Raw genomic sequence first — 10,133 nt, forward strand, 5'->3', positions numbered from 1 at the left:
CTTGGTTAACGCATGCCCTTGGCCTTTACTTCATTTGAGAAAAATAAACATGACCATATAATACACATAAAAAATACCAAGAATGAGGATCAAGAAAACAACCTCAACATGTGCGGAATCAATCAATCAAATCAACGTTTCCACATGCGTTGTTGTGACAATAGGTTAGTTTTTCTATGCAACTACCATTGAAGCTCCTCTCATTGATTTCCCCATGATCTGTAGAACATTTGTTTTCTCAAATTTTAGTAGCTTTTATGTAGTGATGAATCTATGCATGTTCGTCTCAACTATCTCCAAAATATGCAAAGGATTTTGAAATTCCGCATCAAGTAATCTATCACCTAATGACCAAGCCAAAACACATAGTTTCTAATTACAAAAGTAATATGTCCTTACACATCCTTGCCATTAATTCTAAGTTGGTTGGTTTTAAGTTTATGATGCAGTGTCATACAAAACAAATTGGCAAAGATATTAGAAGCCACATCAGAAAACATATATGAGTAAGATGTCATCTAGGAATTTTATGGGTTAGTTTTGTACATCAAAAGGATTAGCTTAATTATGCAATGGTCCATAGTTTCATTAATGGGTGCCTGATAGTTCATATTTGACTAACGAAGCATAACGTAGTAAGAAAATAAAGACATCAAGAATCCAACATAGTATAGTATAGTTACAACATCAAAACTCTTCATTTTTCAATGAACTCTTCAAATTGGTAAAATAAAGGCCTTAAAACATAAAAACTCCTCATAGTTTTACTTGAGATCATGCATAACACCAAAACTTCTCAACTAAAAACATACCTTTAGATCATCGACATTAACATTGGTACATAACAATTATTAACTCCTATTACTGCCGAATCTCACGTTGTGTTGGAATTGGTTATCCCAATAACTCTTTGGACTCTATGGAAACAACGGTGTAGATGAGTCTTCTCCAACCAAACAACGCATCCAGTGATGTTAATGCACGAGATATGGAGTGAAGTTGTAGCCACTCTAAAGAGCCAATATGATGGCCTCAAAGGCGGCTCCGATGGAATTGAAAGATAATGACTAGCCTTCATTCAACAATGGCCAGCCTCTCCCTTTCTTGAGTTATTGGGCATCCACATAGGATGGAACTATCACGTCCCTACAAGGATTTATATATAACACTCTCATCTATAAAATTTTATAACTAATAGGATTTTTTTTGGAAAAAAAAACATGTTAGTGCGTTCGAATTCAAACCAAATTTTTATGTTCTTGACATGATATACATCCATCCATATCATGCACATTCTAGAGCTACATGAAACCGAACTTAACCCCATTTCATATTCAATTTCAGAACAATATATAGTTGTAGTGAAGGGTATTCACTTTTTCTTGTTTTGAACTAGTTTTGTTCGCTTTGCACTTAGGACATATTGCCTCTCACATTTGAAAATACATTACAATATTTTAGTACAAAATGGTTAGTAACGCTTGCATGGTTCACATATTCCTGAGCCATTCAACTTTTAATGCATCTACGCATCACACAATATGCTTACACTTTTGATGTGTTAATGTTTGCGATGAAGTGAAGTTGATTTTTTTTTATGGTTCCGTCATGTTATTGCTTTTCGTGTGACATGAAACATTTCACCCTAAGTTATTAAACCACGATGCTTTATAATGCATAAGAAAAGAATATCCATTGGACCATTTCCTTTCAAAACAATATTCTATTCCGAAAGGAGCCTTTATCAAGTTATTTGTCCCGTTGCTAAATCCTCAAATAGATTTATGTGGAAAACATCAAGGGATTGTTACATATTACATGATTTGCCGTTGTTGTCTACTATCTGGATGAGAGCCAACTTCCATGAATAGGAAAATTTATCAAAAGAGTATTAGTTTTAGGTAAGAGGGCCCAATAAAGATTTTGAAAAGTATGTAGGCAGTGAGATATGGGATCTTGAAAATTCCATTTAAAAAGAGCTTTATTCTTATGAGAGAATATTGTAAACAAGCTGGAAACACATTGGATGATTGATGTTAAAGTGAATAAGATAATAATCCTCACGAGGACAAAATAAATACATTACATCCATTCGTCATGGGCTCTATGAAAATACAAGCAAAATATAGATGTATGGGAACAAATATACATGACTTCATCATCGATACATTGCAAAGGGTTGACATTTGGGCCACAAATATATAAGTAGCCATTGAAAATCCGTATATGATCCACATTAAAGTCTAAAAGATGCCTTCCCTGGCACAAATGTGGCATCTGCAACTGTAGCTATATGCTGGATAAAATTGCATTGCTCTATATGGATCTACAAGTTCACCAACCCAAAATCATCAATTCCTTATATTTGACACAAATGACCTTTCATTCACTTATGACCATTCAATTTCATTTATGATTCTATCAATTAGCAAAACAAAAAAAGGGAAAGAAGGTGGAATTGAATTTCTACATCTACTTACTTTTTTTATGCAATGATCGGTGGATGATGTCAATAACATTATTGCATATGTGAAGAATAAAACAGATCAAGGATTGGATGGTAATGCATAAGACAACTTCAATACGTGCGCTATTGATGATTCACCATATCTTCTATTGTGTGTGAGCTACCATGTTGAAAAATGAAAACCAAACAATGATACCCACAATGTGATGCATATACGATGGAGAACTCTTAGCTCTTGGGAATGTCTTTTTGTTCCTAGTAGGTAAGGGAAAACAGTAATAATTGGAGCTATAGGTTGAGTAAAAGTTGAAAAATAACCTCAACAACGCAACATTTACAAAATGACTACTTATGTGGATAGGAGAACGTGGGATTGACACATACACAGTAGAATAGGCCTTAATTTTATGTTACACATAGTGGATTGAAATGAATGTGCATGTGGACATGCTCACACCCGACGACAGAAATGTAACATACACAATATATGTGCTATGTGCCTTTGTGACAACAAAATTGCATCTTACGTTGTGATCCCATTTCTCTCATGTGTGTTGTCAATAGTTTCCGACATCACGATGAGCTTTGACAAGCCAATCTCAAGAAAAACTAGAATTCAAGGAGCTTTCGCATGCAAAACCTGAGGTACCTAGGATTTAGGGAGCTACTAAATAACAATACGGAAGGATCTAGACTCTCTAGACTGTCCAGCTTCAACCCTTGACAAGTGTTCCCATGTCTTAGATTGGGCCTTCCCTAGTTCCTCGAAAAACAAAAATTGCCCATTTCTCTATTGTGTTGATTATCACGAGTTTTTTCCAAAGAAGCACATCTAAGGGGGGGGGGGGGATCGATTGTTGGTCTACATGATTAACTCGTGCCAAAGGCGGAATCAATGTCATGGGCTTTTTGGCCATATCGGCTTGGGGATCTACCAAAAAACTTGTTGTGGACATAAATGTATGGTATGCAAGACACCGAGACCATGAGATTGGCGCGATCAAAACGAACAAGCGGACCATGAGGAGAGATGCCCTATGAGCTATAACTAAGCTAAACGAAGTATTATTATTATTATTATTATTATTATTATTGAATGTGTGTGGGAAGTACGGTAAATGTACATGCATACATATGTGGGAAATTATATATACATATGTTACATAATGGGAGTATTTATTTTATAATGTAAATTGATGAATAATACATAATTGATTGGAGGAGGCGGACTTACGGTCGTCGAGAGGCGGCGGCGGAGGAGGCGGTGGAGGCGGAGGAGGAGGTGGATCTGGCGCCGCCGGTTTGGCTCCTTCCTCTGCCGCCGGTTTCGCTTCTGCTGCCGGCTTCGCAGCCTCTCCTTCTGCTGCCGGTTTCGCAGCCTCGCCTTCTGCAGCCGGTTTCGCGGCGTCTCCGGCGGCGGCCGGTTTCGCCGAGCCGGCTTCCTCCGCCGGCTTGGCGGCTCCTCCGTCCGCCGCAGGTTTGGCGGCGGTTTCAGGCGGTTTCTCGGCTTCTGCTGCTGCAGGGGGTGGGGGTGGGGGTTTGGGGGCCTCGACGTCGCCATCGATACAGCTCGCGCAGCGCTTCTCGATCCATCCTTCGAAGTCGTAGTCTGAGACGCCGCTCCAGTGGCGGCCGATGCAGGATCGCCCCACGATGGCCGCCACCACGCCAAGCACCATGATCACCGCCACTACCACCACCAATGGCCCCACTGTCCCGGTCCCGGTCCCGGCCGAAGAAGAAGACGAGGTGGCCTCGGCCATCACCGCCTCGTGTGTGAAACCGTCCCCCGGGACATCGGTGCCCCCCACTGCTCTCATGTTCATCATCATCATCATCATCATCATCATTATCATCGTGACATATCTCGTGGTCGCGGTCATCGGCCTCGAGATCTTCTTCGTCTTCTTCTTCGCATGGAATGTCTTAGATTGTGTTGTGGTGCCTTGAATATCCATGGCAATGAATGAACTAATATGTGTTTGTGTTTGTGTGTGTGTGTTTGTGTGTTTGTGTGTGTGTGTGTGTGTGTGAGAGAGAGAGAGAGAGAGAGAGAGAGAGAGATAGAGAGATGATTGATTGATGATGATGATGATGCTTGGGTTATATTGTCCTCCTCCCTCTTGGGGTCTCTTCTTTTACTTAGAAAAAAATGATCTCCACACACTTGTATACCGAGGAGGCTCAAGAGCAAGGCAAACGAGGGAGCAAACTTACACCTAACGAAGATGGCACTTAACCATTATTCATCGAGGCCACATCATGCTTCTTGTTAGTGTCGCCCCCCTATATAAAAATACACTACCTTCTTCTTCTTTTTTCTTTTTACTCAAATGCAATGCGAGAAGAAGAAGATTAAGAATTGTGTTGCCATCTTTAAAGGTGTATTCATCAAGACCAAAAGAAATAGACATCTTATTAACTCATATGTTGGTGCGTGCCATTGAGTGTTATAAATACAATACTTTCAGAGAGATAGAGAAGAATATGACATCCGAGGCTTAGAATTAGAAATCGATTCATGTACACAAATCTCGTTGTTTCTAAGACATATTAATCATGATGTCATTTACAAGAAGGATTGCTACCTCCAACAACAATTGCCTCATCCAAACAAACAAGATAGACTCATGTACTACTATGCTTGTGTGTGAAGATCTCGACTTTGATGTCATTATGCTACTATGCAAAGATTGAGATTTTTTACCACTTCAAGATTGAAAGCATTGCCCATACATTGATAACAAAATATAGAACCAATACTAGAAGGATCAATATACTTACATCAACCTCCCATGTTGCACCATGTTGGTTCCATCTTCTGCTTTATCTTTGCGTTCTTTACCTTTTCTCTCTCTATATGTCTCTATGAACGCAATGGTTTATAAAATTATACCTTTTATATAAATATATCCACCATGTTTTTATAGTCTGCGTAGTTGAGTATATTTATACCCATATGCCTTTTCGTAGAGGTCTTTTTTCATATGTCATAATTGCATTAATCAATGAGCTTGTCTATTTCAAAACTATAATCCTCTTGTTTACTTGTCACATTGAGCCAAAGTTTGTATTCCTATCAACCTTGATTTTTACCACGAAACAAATCCCTCAAACTTGATTCCATATATGTCTATTTGTAGGTTAATGTTGTTGGGCTATACATAGAGTTTGTCAGACTACATGTACATTCACACACACACACACACCTTGCACATCTCCTTTATGGATGAAATTTCACAAAAATAAGGAGAGCACGCTATATCTCGTAGACTTCAATCACCGTAACGTGTGTTGAAGATAGCTTCATTGTCTCTCGTAGACATTTTCATGTGTTTTACAAGTCCTATCAAGAAATTCGACATTATTCCTTTCTTGCAATTATTAAAATCCTATATGAATGAAAAGAAGTAGAATTTGATAACCAACTAGGCCATATACCTTCTAAGCGCATAGAGAGGTACAATTTTACGTAAAGGAGGGAGCTCAAAAGAATTCGTGTGAGAGATGAGAAAATAACATTTCGATTAAATCAGTCACTAGAAAAAAGAATTGTCATTGTAGTGTTTTCCTTATTTTATGCCTTATGAGAGCAACATAGTGTCTAGGAAATACAAGGGAGGGGTATGGTAGTATATTCCTTATTATACAAATTATGGACGCAGAATTTAGGTCATGAGAAGTAAAATAACAATGCTAGTCAAAATTATGTCTTGTTTGAACATTTACAAGAACTTTCCCTGTTGGTATATTAATAGCAACATAATAAACCATATTTGTATTTGATCATCATTCTAAGATAGGATGCTCCTTTACCTCCCCCACCCCTTTCTCTTTACTTTTACAACTTTTATAGGCTTGCTTTGATAGGGTTGTCCTTGAGCTACTGTTCAATGACATATATTCTCTTTAAAGTGCATAGCATGGATCTACTTTTTGGTGGCATCTTCTTTTGAAAGATGTTTGGCATCCACAATTTTGGATAAATAATGTCAGTCTTTTTAAATTCTTTTCGATAAAATTTTAACAGTAAGTTCATTTTTGGGATCTCACAAGTAGTAATGAATAGAGAAATTATTATTGCTCATACAAGTTGAAATATGACTTATGGAGCCAAAGAAACACTTTGATACAATGCATGCGGTGTTGATAAGTGACGCCCTAAGTTCGACAATTTTACTAATGAATGGTAAAATTGAAAATGGGAAAGGTTTCATGCAATGTATATGGAGCTAATAAGTGATTAAAAGAATTTTACAAATCGATGGTGCAATTAAAAGTGCACATTTTGTTTGTTTGTTTGTGTGTGTGTGTGTGTGCATGTGTGTGTGCGTGCGTGCGTGTGTGAGAGAGATATAGAGACAGAGACAGAGGGCCTTTGATCATATTCGACGATCCTTTCCACACATTTTGACCAAGCAAAATCCTTGTACGAATTTCTCTCACAATCCATAATGTGCACTCTCGATTGAATATATTTCATTTGTTCGGTGGAATTGGAACATAGTAGGCATAGATTTCTTTCATGCCCATATGTATCAATTTAGTGTAGATGTGTATCAATTTAGTGTAGATGTCTCTAACTGGAGTAAGCCTATCCTTCTTCAATTGGGTTTTTGCACATATGGAGAATATTGAAACGATGCCTCATTTCCAATTTATTTTCCAATTCTTGAGGTATTGGGGGCTATGGTTCAATTGGAATATGCGGAATGCCTTCACTTTTGATTTGCAAGTTGGGGTGAGAAAATATGTTATAAAGTTAAAAGGACTTCTTTTGTGGCAGTTGACAGTGCTAGAGAGTCACGAAATCTCAACAATGAAGAGAGAGAACTCTACAAGGTCACATATCATCATATTCGCCATTTGAATCGGTGTGTAGGGTGGCATTGATTTTGGAGTCATAATAGTATTTAGATCCCTCAAATGGTTCTATACTTTCTAATAATTTAGTCATGGTGGTGATTTTTTCTTTCGTAATGAAAGCCATTATTTGAGATAGATAGATAGATAGATTCTGTTATCATTTTCGGAGGTCAAATATGACCTGTAAGACCAAAAATATTACATTTCACGTGATACGTGTGAAAGTGAGTAGCGACCTTGATGTTCAAGAACTTTACCAATGAATGTTGCATTCAAGAGTGCACATTGTGGTTGTTAGAAAAATTTGTGCAAGGATTGGGCTTGGTCGAAGATATGCAGAAAGCATGGTCAAATATGATAAAAGGTAGACCAGTGTATCAAAGTGTGATATTGAGACTCTCGAACCTGTTTAGGGCAAAGTGTGTATAGTTGACCACTCTCATCACTTGTGCCCCAATGTCCTGTCTCACATCGCAATGCATGTGAGCTAAGTCACATGGAAGCAATGGTTTGAATGGCAGATCTCGGCCTCACTAGCTTCTTCCTCAGAATTCTGAATGGAGTGGATGGGGATTGGAGATTGAGGCAAGTACCACGAAGCCGACTCGGTGAAAACGAACTCTCAGCTTACTCGGATGTCCTTCTGTTACGGGCATGACCATATAATATCCCGTGGTGAGAATTTACCGTAGTATTCTATACACGTGGATAAGTGTGAGGGTTAAATGAGAGTGTAAAGAAGGGGAGGATTGCTTTTCATCCTCGGGATTGAGACAACCCATTAGGCCAAGTGTGAACTTGCCTTGGGGCCTTGGGTATCGCTATAAATATGAGGCCTAGTTACCCTCATATCATCATCTATTGACTACGTCGAGACTCTGTTTTTGTGGTGGGTTAACTCTTGTAGCGAGCACAACCTCACAATTCTAAGACATTGTCTATGGGTAAGTGCGCTAAGTTAGCCCCACGGTTTTGTGGACCTTTTGAAGTCCTCAAATGCATTGGTTCATCAACCTATCATCTCACTCTTCCCGATGACATTGAAATTCATCTAGTTTTTCATGTAAGTCGTCTAAAAGAACTTTTGAAGAAACTCTGGTTACTTTTGAAGAATTATCTTCTAAACCACATGTACCAGAAAGAATTCTCATTGTTAAAACAAAAAAACTGTGTACAAAAATAATATGAGAATTTAAAATTGAATGGATAAATCTATCAAAGATGCCACATGGGAAGGTGAAAATACTCTTAGAACTAACTTCCCTAACTTTCCCTTGCAAGAGTGCAATGTTTTAAAGAGGGGGGGGAGTATGTACAAGCATGACCATATAATATCTCGTGGTGAGAATTTACCGTAGTATTCTATACACGTGGATAAGTGTGAGGGTTAAATGAGAGTGTAAAGAAGGGGAGAATTACTTTTAATCCTGGGGATTGAGACAACCCATTAAGCCAAGTGTGAACTTGCCTGGGGGCTTTAGGTATCACTATAAATATGTGGCCTAGCTCATTTCATGATCTTTTGGCTATGTAGAGACTCTGATGTTGTGGTGGGTCAACTCTTGTAGCGAGCGCTCCAATAATAGGTACGACTCGACGCCACGACGGTGGTATGGGACGCCAATCGAGGCTCGAGTCCGTCTCGATCCCTTCGCTTGGGGGTGGTTGGGTGGATGGGCACCCTTCTTTCTCTCTCTCCTTTCTTATGTTTATCTATATTTTATCCTTATCATATGCTTACGTTAGATGTAAAATCTAACACCTTCGATCAGGGGTTATAACACTTATAACCCTTTTGCTCATCCGAGTAGTCGACAAGAATGCATTTCTCGGCTTTCGTGTGTAGCTTCCTCCGCTCCTCCTTCGGCACATGCACATATGCAATGCTACCGAAAACCCTCAAGTGTGCCAAGTTTGGCTTCATCCCGAAGTACAGCTCGCGTGGTGACACTCCTCCATTTGCAGAATTCTAATTTTGCAGGTATATCACCGGCCTGACAGCTTCGGCCTGGTAAAACTTTGGCCAATGCTTCTCTTCAAGCATCACCCTCGCCGCTTCTTCGGTCGTCTGATTCTTCCTTTCGGCCAAGCCATTCTGTTGTGGTGTGTATTTGTAAGAGAATTTGTGTCGAATTCCCTCCTTTTGTAGCTAGCTAGAGAACTAGTAAGAAAAGTACTCTTTTCCGCCATCGGTCCTGAGGCACTTGATTTTTTGGCCTATCTCCTGTTCGACAAGGCTCCTCACCATCAAGAAGCAAGAGAAGACTTCACTTTTCTTCTCAATTAGGCATGCCCAGGTATGCTGAGTGAAGTCATCGATTAAGGTAACAAAGTAATGACTTCCACCGATGCTCACGTTCTGCGCTAGTCCCCATACATCCAAATGGATTAAATCGAGATTGTTTCATCTTCAATTTCTTTCATTTGGGAATGGAAGTCAATGATCCATCCCTAATTGGCAGGCTTCACAAACATAGCCCTTTCCGCCATTGAATTTTGGCAAGCCGCTATCGTGAAAATCCGTCACTATGTGCGGATCGTGAGGCGGAACCGCCGAGGTTATGGACGGGAAGGAAATAGGGCTCACACGCACAACACAAGCAAGGCTTACACAAACAAGGCACAAGTATTCGAACGTGTTTGTGAAAAGAAGAGGTGCATGGGCAAGCCCGAATCAACCCCTAGTCATAAAACGAACAAATGCATGCGAGGAGGGCTTACACACGGACACACAAGGAACTTACACAAACAAGGCATGAGTATTCGAATGTGTTTGTGAAAAGGAGAGGTGCATGGGCAA

General features: G+C 39.4%; 1 long non-coding RNA gene across 1 annotated transcript; it reads right to left on the reverse strand.

Moving 5' to 3' along the window:
* Positions 1 to 1,956: 1,956 nt before the first annotated feature.
* On the reverse strand, positions 1,957 to 5,578 carry LOC147866388 (uncharacterized). The gene is made up of 2 exons (XR_015529487.1): positions 5,252 to 5,578; positions 1,957 to 2,326 (listed from the first exon to the last, which is right to left on the reverse strand). It is a non-coding gene; the product is annotated as an uncharacterized LOC147866388 (long non-coding RNA).
* Between the last annotated feature and the right edge of the window lie 4,555 nt (positions 5,579 to 10,133).

This window comes from Azolla caroliniana, unplaced genomic scaffold, assembly GCF_043228905.1.
Source record: "Azolla caroliniana isolate FFs.n. ecotype wild unplaced genomic scaffold, voAzoCaro1.0.p SCAF_3, whole genome shotgun sequence".
Lineage (NCBI taxonomy): Eukaryota > Viridiplantae > Streptophyta > Polypodiopsida > Salviniales > Salviniaceae > Azolla > Azolla caroliniana.